The 13163-nt window shown below is 35.7% G+C and overlaps 1 protein-coding gene across 1 annotated transcript in view; it reads left to right on the top strand.

Annotated features, from left to right (window-relative positions):
* The first annotated feature begins 2137 nt into the window (after window positions 1-2137).
* Window positions 2138-13163, top strand: part of LOC150078284 (uncharacterized) — a 32905-nt gene continuing 21879 nt past the window's right edge. Inside the window, exon 1 of the mRNA XM_090384236.1 lies at window positions 2138-2342. The gene's annotated coding sequence lies outside the window, so the exon portion shown is untranslated. The remainder of the gene's footprint in view (window positions 2343-13163) is intronic.

Below are 13163 nucleotides of genomic sequence, written 5' to 3'. Positions count from 1 at the left end.
CAATTATCGTTCCGTTGCAATTACTTCTACTCTTTCTAAAGTAATGGAGAAATCAATTCATTGCCAACTCATAAACTACCTAGAAACCTTCCGATCAACGATCTGATCAACGATCACCAGTATCGATTCCGTCAGTGTCGATCCACTGGTGATATTCTGGCTTATGTTACCCATTTATGGACAAATTCAATGGAAAAGTTTGGTGAAACACAAGCAGTTGCTCTTGACATCTCAAAAGCTTTCGATCGTGTTTGGCATAAAGGTCTTCTAAACAAGCTTCCATCTTATGGTTTGCCAACTGTTTTTAGTAATTGGTTATCCAGTTTTCTCTCTGATCGCTCACTGAGGGTGATGGTAGATGGCACTCTGTCTTCTAACTTCTCCACTAATGCCGGTGTCCCCCAAGGTTCAGTTCTTTCCCCTACTCTTTTGCTCTTGTATATTAATGACCTTCTTCCATTGATTGGAAATCGTATCCATAGTTTTGCCGATGATAGCACATTGCATTCCACTTTCAATTTTGAGAAACCCGGTCCTGCTCAATCAGCTTCAGCTTCTCGAATATCCGCTACCAATTCCTTAAATGCCGATCTTCAGGTCTCCAGTGGGGCAATGACAACTCAGTTGATTTAAATCCTTGTAAAACTCAGTCTTGTCTTTTATCTCAGAAAGGATTCTTCTGCTCCTATGCTTATCTTTGGTGACACTCCAATTTCTAGACAAAATGATATATCTCTTTTGGGGACTACCCGGACTTGTAATCTCTCTTGGCAAAAGTACATTACAAATATTGCTTCCTATGCATCTAAAAAACTTGGTTTTCTCTTTCGCTCTCAGCGTTACTTTTCTTCCAAACAGCTGCTCACTATGTATAAATCGCAAATCCGCCCAGCCATGGAATATTGTTCCCACATCTGAATGGAATCTAGAAACCTCTCTCAGGTTTCTAGATTCCATTCAGAAAAGGGTAGTTAAGTTAATTAATGACTCATCTCTAACAGAGTCTCTCCACTCGCTGTCTCATAGACGTGTGTTTCTGCTGCATGCCTCTTTTACAGATACTTCCATGGGCACTGTTCTTCTGAATTGGCTTCTTTAATCCCCGCCCTCTCTTTCAAAACAGTCCGAACACGTGCCGCCACCAGCCAACATCCATTTACTGACCAACTTCAAACTTACAGAATGAATTTTTCATCTTCCTCGTCTATTCATTCAACTGCCGTTTTCTGGAGCAACCTTCCTTCATACGTATTCCTGAAAATTACAATTCACAGAAGTTAAAATCTGCAAGAATCTTCAAGTCAAATGTCTTCTTTCGTTTTCTCAACCTCCAACCCAAGCACGGTACTAAGTACTGTAGATTCTAATACCTCTCGTGTTTTTCATAAAAAAAAAAAAAAAAATATATATATATATATATATATACTGTATATATATATATATATATACATATATATAAAAGTCTGTAAATTCCTGTCAGACTATTATATTATATATATATATATATATATATATATATATATATATATAATATAATAGTCTATAAATTCCTGTCGATTTGCTGTCTATGTTAAATCCAGGCAGAATTACCCGCCTGATACGTGAAGAAGTGCTTCATTTCGATAAAACGATAGGTGTACCTAATAAAGTGGCAACTAAGCGTATACTTGGGCTCTGTTTTTCTATTTAGTTATGGTGCATTGGCAGCTTGGCCGTAATGCATCCGGAGTAGTTACTTATCTTATCTTACTACTCTGTAGCCCCTGGGTAGTTGGTTCTGGCCATTGTTAAGTGGCTAGCCTGCTGCACCACAAGTAAAGACGTTCATACGCCTCAAGTAGAATTGTACTGCCCTTTGTTAAGTATGGCCGGTTGTCCTAATGTGGGGGGGTGGTCATTATGGAGTGCTTCGCAATGAATTCTTGAATAGTTTAAAGGGACATCAAGGAAATAGTTTTATTCAACGAAATACATGCATTTCTTTCTTATATAATGAATTTCGAAATTCTTTTCCATTATAATACATTCGATGATATCATACTATCGATAAAACTGTCCTAGCAACAATAACTGAATTCTTTAAACAGTAATCGTTTACAATGCGCATGCTTCGTTTATTGGTTCGGGGAACTGACGAAATAATGAGTTTTCTGCTCAGTCTCCGAGGTAGACATAGTTCTACCTTGGCGTAACCTGTCAAGGTGTTTGAAATTTTTGTTTCAAGATGGTTCGTATATTTAGTTTAATGGAAATTAATAGATCTTTACTAACAAGTTTCCTCTTGGTAAGGATATGACAGGTGTGATAACAACACTTAAAGCACATCTGAAAGGTTTTTGCTGGTAAGAAGAGTGTTGAACTTTATTTTATGTAATTGTCATTTTTCAATTTTATCATAAATCCTTTTTTTATTATTTTGTTTATTTATTATTTTTTTTCTGCGGAGATTTGAATTGAAAATTAATGATCCAGATATGAATTGTGTTCTATTTTATTATTTACTTTATTTATTTTAAGTATCCATATTCTATTCTAGAATATGTTCTGTTGTTGCCCACCCATTTGTTGTCTTGTTCTGTTACATTCTGTACAAGTATTCCATTGAATGAATGATTGTTTACAATACTTAATTCTATTTTTTAAAAATTTATCGTTAGTAATAAGTGGTTCCTACAAATCATTTAAATGTGAAAGCAACTTTTAATGCATTTAATTGATTAGTTTGTATATCATTTTTCCTAGTGTTTATTAATTTTTCATTATTGTTTGTATCCCAGAAACCGTGCCGTATTGTTATTATTAGCCATATGGTGCAATGAAGCCTGAAAATTATGCTGCACCAGCCAAAAAAAAAAAAAAAAAAATTCCTGAGATACCCTGCGAGAGAGAGTCAGAAGTAGAAAGGAATAACCAAGAAAGAGAAGAATGATGATATCCAGCTCAGGACCCTGGGTCAGTGGCAGATTACCCATTAAGGCAATGAGGCACGCCCCAGGCTTTGGGGGTCCCCAAGCCAAGACATTTTCCTATGGTGTTCTAAAATAGATTAATGTTTTCAGTAAACATCATAAAAATCTTGATTAATTTAAGCGAAAATTTAGGCAAAAAATTCAAAAGTACAAAATTTCATTTATTTGCCACCTACCTTTTATTTATTTTTTATTCTTTTTTGAGGGCCCCAAATATAATTTGCCTAGGGGTCCCAGCTATCCTTAATCTGCCACTGCCCTGGGTGTGCACTCACCAGATGTGAGCCCCTGGAGTTATATTGTACAATTAAACCTCCCAACATCTTTCAACCTGAGACTTACCAGTTCTTGAAATTTTGGGTGGTTATATTATAGTAATTAAATGAATAAATAAAAATACCTCAAATTATTTTACGTAACACTATTCAAATTCAGCCCATTTTTTAGAGAAAAAAAGTATTGTACAGTAACTGGAATATACAGTAAATATTGCACAGGACATTAAAAATATAATTATTTCCCATAGCCCCTTATGGATGATGAAACAGTGCATGACCATTAAATTCAACATGCATATTTTAGATGACAATCAACGTTTTACTTCCTTCTCTTTCCACAGGGAATATAGTTCAGATCGTACTAATAACAGGAATGTTAGTAAATACCTGGCTTGGCGCCATAAGCTAGGGATGGTAACCAGTGGGTGGCAGTTCCTGCTACCATCTGGGTTAAGTGGCCAGCCAGTCAACACAACAACATAACTCAACATTACACTGGCACATTTACACCACTTCACTGATTAGTCTTTATCAGTATGGTATCAACACAATTACAGCAGAGTTGTCATGACCAGTTTGGTTGGAGCTGCAAACAATAAATAAATAAATAATAATAATTAAAAAAAATGTCCATTATATACAATAATATTTTGGAAAGGGAAATAATTGTCACTTTTCTGTACAATAAAGTAATAAATTTTTTATTTGGATCTTGTGGTGAAATGGCAGAGATGTGCCTTTGCCTTTCATTAATGTGGAAAGGCTTGTTGATTTTCCCCTCACAAAATTTATGCTACACAGTGTGGTATGTTTTGGAAGCAGAAAATTGGGTGGTTTCATCCGTTTCCTAACAAGTGATTTAAAAGGAAAAAAAGTTATTAAAAGTGAATAAAAGAGTTATAAAAATAAATACTATTAATAATTATTATAATAAAGCATTAACAATGATTAAATTAGGAGCTGAATTATTCAATTACTTTGAATAATTCCTTAAAGCAAATTAGAAACTATAATATTTTTTAAACAAAATGAAAAAAAAAATTTGAAGTAACATTTAACAGGCCAAATAAAATGTCTCGGAGATACGTGCATGCCAAATTTTTTTTAACTTTTCACGATATTTAGGATTATTAGAATGGTATATAATAAAAATTGTCATAAACAGTATTATGTTATTTATTGTTATAGTTATACATACTTGTACATATAATTAATTTTATTAATAAGAAAAACGGAATACAAATTCAAGATAAAATTACAATTATAGTATACGCAGTAGTTAGGTTCCTATGAAATGTTGTGTTGTGCGAAACTGTTATGCGGGATTAAGAACCAGTACAGAAAGGAGGGTTATGTTCCAAAAGCTAACAGTAATACGCTTTTTTTTTTCAACTACTGGAAACGTAATATTTTTTTTTTTTTTTTTTTACAAAATAGTAATAACTGAACAAATGTCATATAAACTGTAATACATATATGCCAGATAATGTATGTTCATTTAATTTTCCTCCTCTTCATTGCTGCTAAAGCAGTGAAGAGGAACAAAATCGAACAAGAGCATTTTCTCTGTTGTTGAATATCTTTGCCTTCTAAACTTTCTTCTGCAGCATCTAGACTGTGTATCTTCTGCTCTCTCTAAAAAATCAGTAATCTGGGCTTGTTTGCTTTTGCTTGATAGATCTTTGTAAATTTAATGGTATGGAGCTAAGCATTTTTGAAGCTCCATTTTGAACTTGGTGCTCCATTCAGTCGAAGGATCTGCATTTAAAAAATAAGATTCTTCTAATTGCTTTGGTAAGTTGATGCCTTCCCGTATGCTTTTTAGTGTAAAATTTAGAACTTCAGAATTTTCATCTGTGCTATCATCCTCTGAATTGATTTAGTTTACTTCCAATGCCATTTCCACAAAATCCGCTTTGCCCGCCTCTTTTCCTACCAGTAATTTTTGAACATCTTCAGTAGTCATATCATCAAAACCTTCCCCTCCTACCAACCTAGCAAGTTCTACTATTTCACAGATTCCGTTTTCTGTAATTTCGACCATCTTTCCTGAATGAACTGACTCTAGCCATACATTTTTCTAACACACAGTTAATGTTGACGGTTTGTGTTACTTTGAGCGATAAAGCTACGATTCCGATCTAGTCTGCAATTAAAAACATTTTCAATAGATTCAAAATCGATTTTTTCCAAAATACATTGTAAAGATTTTCTGGTGTAATGAGGTTTAAAGGTAATGAAGTGTATTAGGTGGTAGGAACAACTTCAACATTTGGATGACAGATCTTTTAGATGGTCTAGTACGTTATGCAATAGTAATAAAACTTTGAAATCTAGATTTTTTTTCCCCATCAGTTCAATAGCACAGAACCTAACACGGGGATTTTCCAACAAAATAAAATACTGGGATTTCCAAAATCCCAGTATTTTATTTTGTGAGCCAAAAGTGGGGAGTCACAAAAAAGAATGGAAATGTTGAAAAATTACATCCAGCATAATAGCAGAGTTTTTCCCACACAAAAGCTCAAAAATACCATGTTATTTGCCTCAATCCTCTAACCATGTTGTGTGAGGATTGCCGCAATTTATCAGTCGTGTTAGAGCAAAACCGTGTTGTGGAAGTACTGTGTTATATGGGGTTTGCCTGTATAAAAAAAATTAAATTGAAAATTTAATTTTTTTTATATAAATTCAAAGATTTTATAAAACCTTAATAACCTTAGGTTTTCAATTATGTGTTGCGATAGGTTTCAATAAATACTTTCATAAAAATAAAATGGTAAATCATCTCCAGATTATTTACTTTTATCTGTCAATTATTCATTGACATTTGATGTTGAAATGCACAATATGCTTGCACTGTAATCACATTCTGCAGAGCCGAGAGTCCGGGAACCTCTATGCCTGCTTATCAGTGTTGCCAGAAATTGATGCAATGCTTGCTTTTGGCAACAGCGCTGCTTACTTGAGCCATGATATATGGTGAAAATTCAAATGATTCATTAGACATTGCACAATCAAAATTTTAAAAATGATTTAATAATAGCAAATATGATGAAAATTACAATAAACATAATTTCATGATATATATTTTTTTAGTGGGCCATTCGTTATATATTTTGAAAACACTGCAGACCGGAAGTTGCCCTCCCCTGATTTTGGTGCAATCCAGCACACCGAACTCATTGAGATCTTTGACAAGTCCAGCCATGATGAAAAGGACATCTGAATAATCAGAAACCTTTACTGAAGCCAGGTGGCATCAGCCGTAGTTGATAGCAGATAGACAGAAAACATCAACATTGAATGTGGAGTGAGACACCAAGGATGTGTACTCTCCCTTTCCTGTTATCATTTACTCAGATGTCATTTTCAAGAGAGTGTTAAACTGAAGAAATGAGGGAATATCTGTCAATGATGGAGTAATTAATAACCTTAACTATGCAGATGACACTGTGATTTGTACAAGATGCAGGACTTATAGATAATCCTCAATCATATGAATGAAAAAAGTGAAAGAATTGACCTCAGGATTAATGTCAGCAAGATAGCTCGTGGTACTTAATTAGGCAATGGCAACACTTCATGTTAAATGGAAAGCTGATAGGGAGAGTCAACAAGTTCAAATATCTAGGCTGCTGGATTAATGACAAAAATGAACCAGATATAGAAATAAAAGGAGGGATTGAAATGGCCAGGTAGTTTTTCCTTAAAATGAGATCTGGATTATGTAGTGGAAACATGCATCTCCGCCTTACTTGTTGTGAAAGTGGAAGAAAAACACTTGAAGTTAAACATAAAAAGGGAATCTGGGGTGGATGGGATCCAATTATATTAAGGGAGACAGCAAAGGAAGTAAGCAAATGTTTAGCCATCATTATGAGAGCATCTTTGGATTCAGGGAAGGCCCCAGTGGACTGCAGATGCACAGTTGTAATCAGCAATTCACAAAGAAGGATCAAAGGGTGACATGAGTAATTCTGTTCCAGAGAAAATAATGGAGTCAATGGTTAAAAAAGTAATGCAGGAGCATCTAGACAGGGTGCAGTTACACTTCAGTCACAGCATGGGTTCGTTAAGAGGAGATAATTTAGAGTGGATACTATGATTCAGTAGCAAGGGAGCTAGATGCAAAATATATTTGGATTTCAGGAAAGGTTTTTATACTGTTGCACATAAGATTGCTGTACAAATTGGAGCACTGCCGATGTTAAGGCCGAGTTAGTGCTATGGATGATAGGATGGTGGAGTGGGAGAAGAGAGTAATTATCAGTGGACTTCCTCTTCATGGATTAATGTTATTAGTGGAGTCCTAGAGTCTGGTGCTCAGCCCATTGTTCTTTTCTGTATTCATTAATGATATTGATGAAAGTACAGGAACTCCCCGACTTATGGTAATTCAACTTTACGTAAGTTTTTGCCGGCAGGTGCAAACTTAAAAAAAAATCATGGAAGCGTATTTTGCATCACGTACGAAAAAATAGAGGTATTGTGAAAATATTGTAATAACATGGTTTTTTTTTGTTTTTTTTTGTAATTCGTTCCAAGTCCTTGGAAGTTGAAAATTTCACTATATCACTAAGCTATTTATCCCTCTAAAAGGTCATATTTATAATGGAGATTGCACTACACTTTCATTATTATCATATGTTTCCATTATAAGAATCAATTTTAGTGCAATCTATTTATAAGTGGGTATTAAACTCAGTCTTATTGCATTTGTGTTAATACAGATAACTGCAATTGTGTGGGTTTTTACGCTCTTATAGAGAAATGTGTTCCCCATCACCGAAATGTTCAATCATATAAAAAACAAATTTTCAGAAATTTCATTCCTATTTATGTATTAAAATGACGAAGGGAAAGTGACCAACAAAAAGTATAAGTGGTGGTAGTGCCAGGAAATGAAACAAAATTGATTTAGAAATGAAGATGATTAATTAAGAAGCAGGACAGAGTTTGTCATCAGAAGTCTGCAAGGGAATTAGGACTTGCTGCTTCAACAGTGCATACTATTTTAAAGGACAGTCAAAGGATCAACGCATTTAAGATCAACAGTGATCACAAAACAGCACTCAGGTGCTATATCGAAGATGGAACAGCTGTTAATAATATGGATGGAAAATCAGATTCAGAAGCGAGTGCCCCAGAGTCTAATGACCATTCAAGCAAAAGCAACAAGTATTTATAAAGATTAAGGATAAGTAAGGCGAACCCCAATCCAAGTGCATGGCAAGCAACAAGTTGTTTAATACGTTCAAGCATCGCGCTAGTTTCCATCACGTTAAAGTATGCCGTGAAGTTGCCAGTGCCCCTTCTGCAGCTGCAGAGAAATTTTGTGATGTGTTGGAAAAAATTATTGATGAAGGTGGCTATTCAAAGCAGCAGATTTTTAACATTGATGAGACTGCTCTGTATTGGAAAAAAATGCCAGATCGAACATACATTGCCAAAGAGGAAAATACAATGCCATGTTTCAAGGCGTCAAAAGATAGGGCCATGCTCTTGCTAGGGGCTAATGCAGCGGGAGAGTACAGATTAAAACTGCTGCTTGTTTACCATTCTGGAAATCCTCGTGCATTTAAGGGCATCAATAAAGCCACCCTACCCGTGCATTTTCGATCAAAGCAGAGAGCACGGGTAACAATATCTCTCTCTTTGAGGATTGGTTTAAAGGCTGCTTCATTCCCGAGGTTGAAAAATATTGTGAAGGCAGTGATGTTCCTTTCAAGATTTTGCTTCTATTAGATCAGTGGTTTTCAACCATTTTTTTTTTAAACGGCACCTGTAAGTAATTTATTTAATTTTGCTGCTCCCCTACTCAAATTTCTGCCTGTTGGATCCGATTCTCTCCTTAACTCCCTCCCTCCCTGTGTGTGTGTGTTTGTGTGTAATAGTAAAAAATATATGTTATATGATAGTTATTACAATAATATAATTATATTATTGTAATAACTGGATGTGTTACCTTGTGAGAATGGGAATAGTATGAATTTTAGCATTTTTTTTTTTTTTTTAATTTTATTTTTTGACTGATACAGAAAAAGGTCACTTCCTTGCATAATTTGACCTTGCTAATAAATACTAAGTTTAATTAATTGGGTCAGGAAAAAACTGATTGAGGTGTGCTAAGTACTGAAGGAGTTAAGTAAAACACGAACGAGGAAGGTCTCTTCCTCCCTCTTGAGACAAGAACCAGAGGGCATAAATAAAAAAAATCTCAGGGAATAGCAAAATTATGCTTCAGAAAAGAATTGGATAAGTTGCATATGACAGGTGGAACACTTTTGCTTCCTTAAATTTTGACAAATCATTTTGATGTAGTTTTTTTTTTTTTTTTTTTTTTTTTTGCTGTTTGCAGGTATGGGTAACCCTATATCTGACTAAATTTGCAGATGTTAATGTTTAGCACATTAATTAAAAGTTTATTGTTTAAAACAGTGCATTATTTGTATTCTATATGATTTGAATTCTGTTTTTGTTTTTAATCAAAAAAAATTTTCTTTTCATCACATTTGTGTTCTGACTACCACCTAAATGAATATATGTTTTACTGGATTCAGAGTAGCCACTTTTTAAAAATTTTTACCTGCAGATGTTTGGGGAGGGGTTAGCATAAGAGATCCAAGTTATTTATTTAAAAAAATTACTTAAATAATTTTGTGGTAATTATTATTTGAATAATTTCTAATTTCCAGTTTAGAACATTTTAATAAAGCGATAGTTGAAAACACAGTTCAACAAATGGGCAGCCACAGTGCCTAGAAATAAAATTGTGATATAATTTTCTAGAGCACATTTGTAAGGCCAGAAATCTCATTAGTTATGCGTGATTTAGTTTTCAAGTTTACCCCAGATTTTTATTTACGTACCCCGACTTTTATAATAACAGTTGTAATTATTCAACAAATAACTTACAGTATTTTATTTAAAAAAAGGTCACGTAAAAAATTGTGATCTGTAGTAGACTGGCGAAATAACGGCACATTGAGATCGGATGTTTACATACAGTGCAGATTAGCATTAGTAGAGGTATGTGAATCAAGAAAGCAAGCTTATTCAGCATCAGCCAAACAAACAAAAAAAAACCCTCCAATTTCACCTCTCCATTCGTTCCAAATGCCTGTCCAGCTCAGCCTTAAATTTATTTAGGCTATCAACTTCCACAACAAAGTCTATTCCACCAATCAACTAAAAAAAGTAAAGTGCAGCCATTATCAACCCACTGCAGGATGGAAGCCTCCTCAACAATTCATGTTGAGGGAAATGGACCATAATCTGCCACACTGGTCCAGTGCGGGTTGGCAGATCGACCGTATTCAGCAGTCAGGGGCTTGAACCCCGGTCTACTCAAAGAGCGTGTGCTACTGCACTCCCGCTCCTGCCCACTCGGCTACGGAGGTCTACTACCTGCTGGCTAAAAGCAAATTTCCACCCATCTATTCTACAACTGTCTTTCCTCAATTTGAATCTGTGCCCCCTCAAGTTCTTAATCTGAGCAAGAGGAAGAATCCCATCAGCATTCAGCTTGCTCATTGATGTCTTGCATTGCCAAAAAAAAAAAAAAAGAAAAGAAAACAAGTCACGTGATTATTTTATTTGTTTAAAAATTCGCTATTTTTAAAGTGAATTCTGTACTGGTATCATGGATTAGACTGCTGTTTTACCTTTATTTTAATTGAAAAACCCCCACTGTGGTTCCTAAACTTAATAAACCTCATACAGAGAAGAATAACATTAATGCTTAGTCACAACATGTTTGTTTTTTTATGTGCAGTTACTTAATAAAATTGCATTCTTATAATCTCTCTATTTCTTATTTAGCTTCATTGTTTCTGCATTAAATATATTAAAAATAAAACTTTCTAGATAATTCGAAATAACGGCATGTTGAATCCCCGAAGGTGCCGCTATTCTGAAAGTCTACTGTACTTCGATTTCATGGGGTTATTTATTTTTTAAGTAGCTAATATGGATGGATGGAGTACGGGAGTGTATGACAGCCCGAGGCTTAACCGACCAAGACACCTTGAACCGCACTTTATGGCGAGAAAAAATTCCTACCAAAAAATAACTTGTGTTCTGAGGAAACCCATTGTAAATGGAAACACTCCTCTTGAAGAGGCGCCTCCGTAGCCAGGTGGGCAGGAGCAGCAGTGCGTAGCACACGCTTCTTGATTAGACCGGGGTTCGAGCCCGTGATCACCAAATACGGAGGATGCGGAAACGTCAGGGAATGACCACTGCATATCCTCGGAGCAATATGGTCTTAGTTGCTAATGCTCCTAAAAACCAAATAACAAACAAACCTCTTGAAGAAGAAAAACTGTGAAAGGCTGCCAGTATAGTAGCTTTTAGTCTAAAAAGCATATAATTTTATCATTATTTTTGTAGTGAAACTGCTTTAGGCTTGCTCCAGGCAGTTTTCAGATGGGAGTAACTTGGGTTCCGTGGATTGACAAGAAACGCAATGAAAATGCGATCATTGCCATAAGTGAACACATTACAGGCATTCTGAACAGCTAACTATGGTATTAGGTTAAATTCCCCAGTTCGCATGTGGATGTTTGGTAGTTGTTGGCGCATCGGCTTCTGTGGCCATAGTGCACCTCCCAAGGTTTTTGCAGTACTTTGATCCAAGCCCGAGGCGGGAATCGAACCCGCGACCTTTGGGTTGCCAGGCAGGCACTTTACCCACCTGGCTAGCCCGGTCGGCTAGTTCTCATGTGATCCACGAAGTGCAGTGTTAGGCTTGGTTAGTAATTTGGAAGATAACCACCTGGGAATATCCGTTGTAGTTGACTTTATGCCTTCTGTTATTATTTTTTTTCTTTTTTTAAACTAGAAAATATTCTTCTGATTCTCACATATCATTTAATTTTGTTAATTGGTAAGGTAATAAAGTGTAAATCTGTGCCTTATATCTTTACTTTTATAGCCTCTGGATAATATTCCTCCTATTTTCGCTTGTTAGAATTGCTATTAACCCTATTTTATGAATTGAATTAAAATGGTAAACGTTGATCACAATGACTGGCACGTACTACAAATCATATAGCGAACGGTATTTTGTTATGGGGTGTCCATCATAAAGCGGGGATCCACTGTTGTGAGCATTGTAAGGCATATAGCACACGTACACTGCATCCTTGGATTGACAGAAATCTCCAAGAAAATGCGACACGAAATGATTTACCATTGTACCACTCTGTACCAGGCATGAGCAACGCATGACCCAATCAGTACCCCTACTAATTGCATTATTATCCACCGTATTTAATAAAAAAAATTCATAATTCAACATGTCGAAGACTAATAGTGAGCATTGTAAAGAGCAATATACGTGCAGTGGGGCCACCGAAGTGTATCCCCATAGATCTCTCCTTTGTATCCCCACTGCACGTATACGTGCAGTGGGGATACAAAGGAGAGATCTAAGCTATTTTGACAGAGGAAGAAATTACAGCGTGAGTTGAAGAAAGAAGCGGGAGAAGGTCCATCCACATCTTCAGAGCCTTACATCTCCCCAGAAATGTTAGAAGTGAATTTGGAAGAGGAAGTCAATACTGCAAATTCTGCCAGAAATACTTTATCAAATCATTTAACACGTAATACACAGCTGGAGCAGCAACAGGATTTTAAGAAACACCGACTCACCCACGCGAAGTTTAAACGTACATTCCTGAATAATGATTTCAGTTCAGGCTATTCGTGTTTGATCGGCTTTGGTTCACGAACGATGTGAAGATTCTAGCAGCTCGAGATCACGCTCTTCTTCAAACAGCATTTCCAAATGAGGATGTAAGTGAGATGTCGGCCTGTAACAGCTGTTGTGGCTCTCTCAAGAACAAAGTGACTCCGTCTCTATCGAAGTCAAATGGTTTTAAATATTATCCGATGCCACAGCACTTGCCGA

The sequence above is a fragment of the Mastigoproctus giganteus genome, chromosome 11, assembly GCF_048544385.1.
Source record: "Mastigoproctus giganteus isolate SK-2022 chromosome 11, ASM4854438v1, whole genome shotgun sequence".
Lineage (NCBI taxonomy): Eukaryota > Metazoa > Arthropoda > Arachnida > Uropygi > Thelyphonidae > Mastigoproctus > Mastigoproctus giganteus.
The sequence above is the reverse complement of the archived record's forward strand: the minus strand, read 5'-3'. Positions and strand labels throughout refer to the sequence as shown.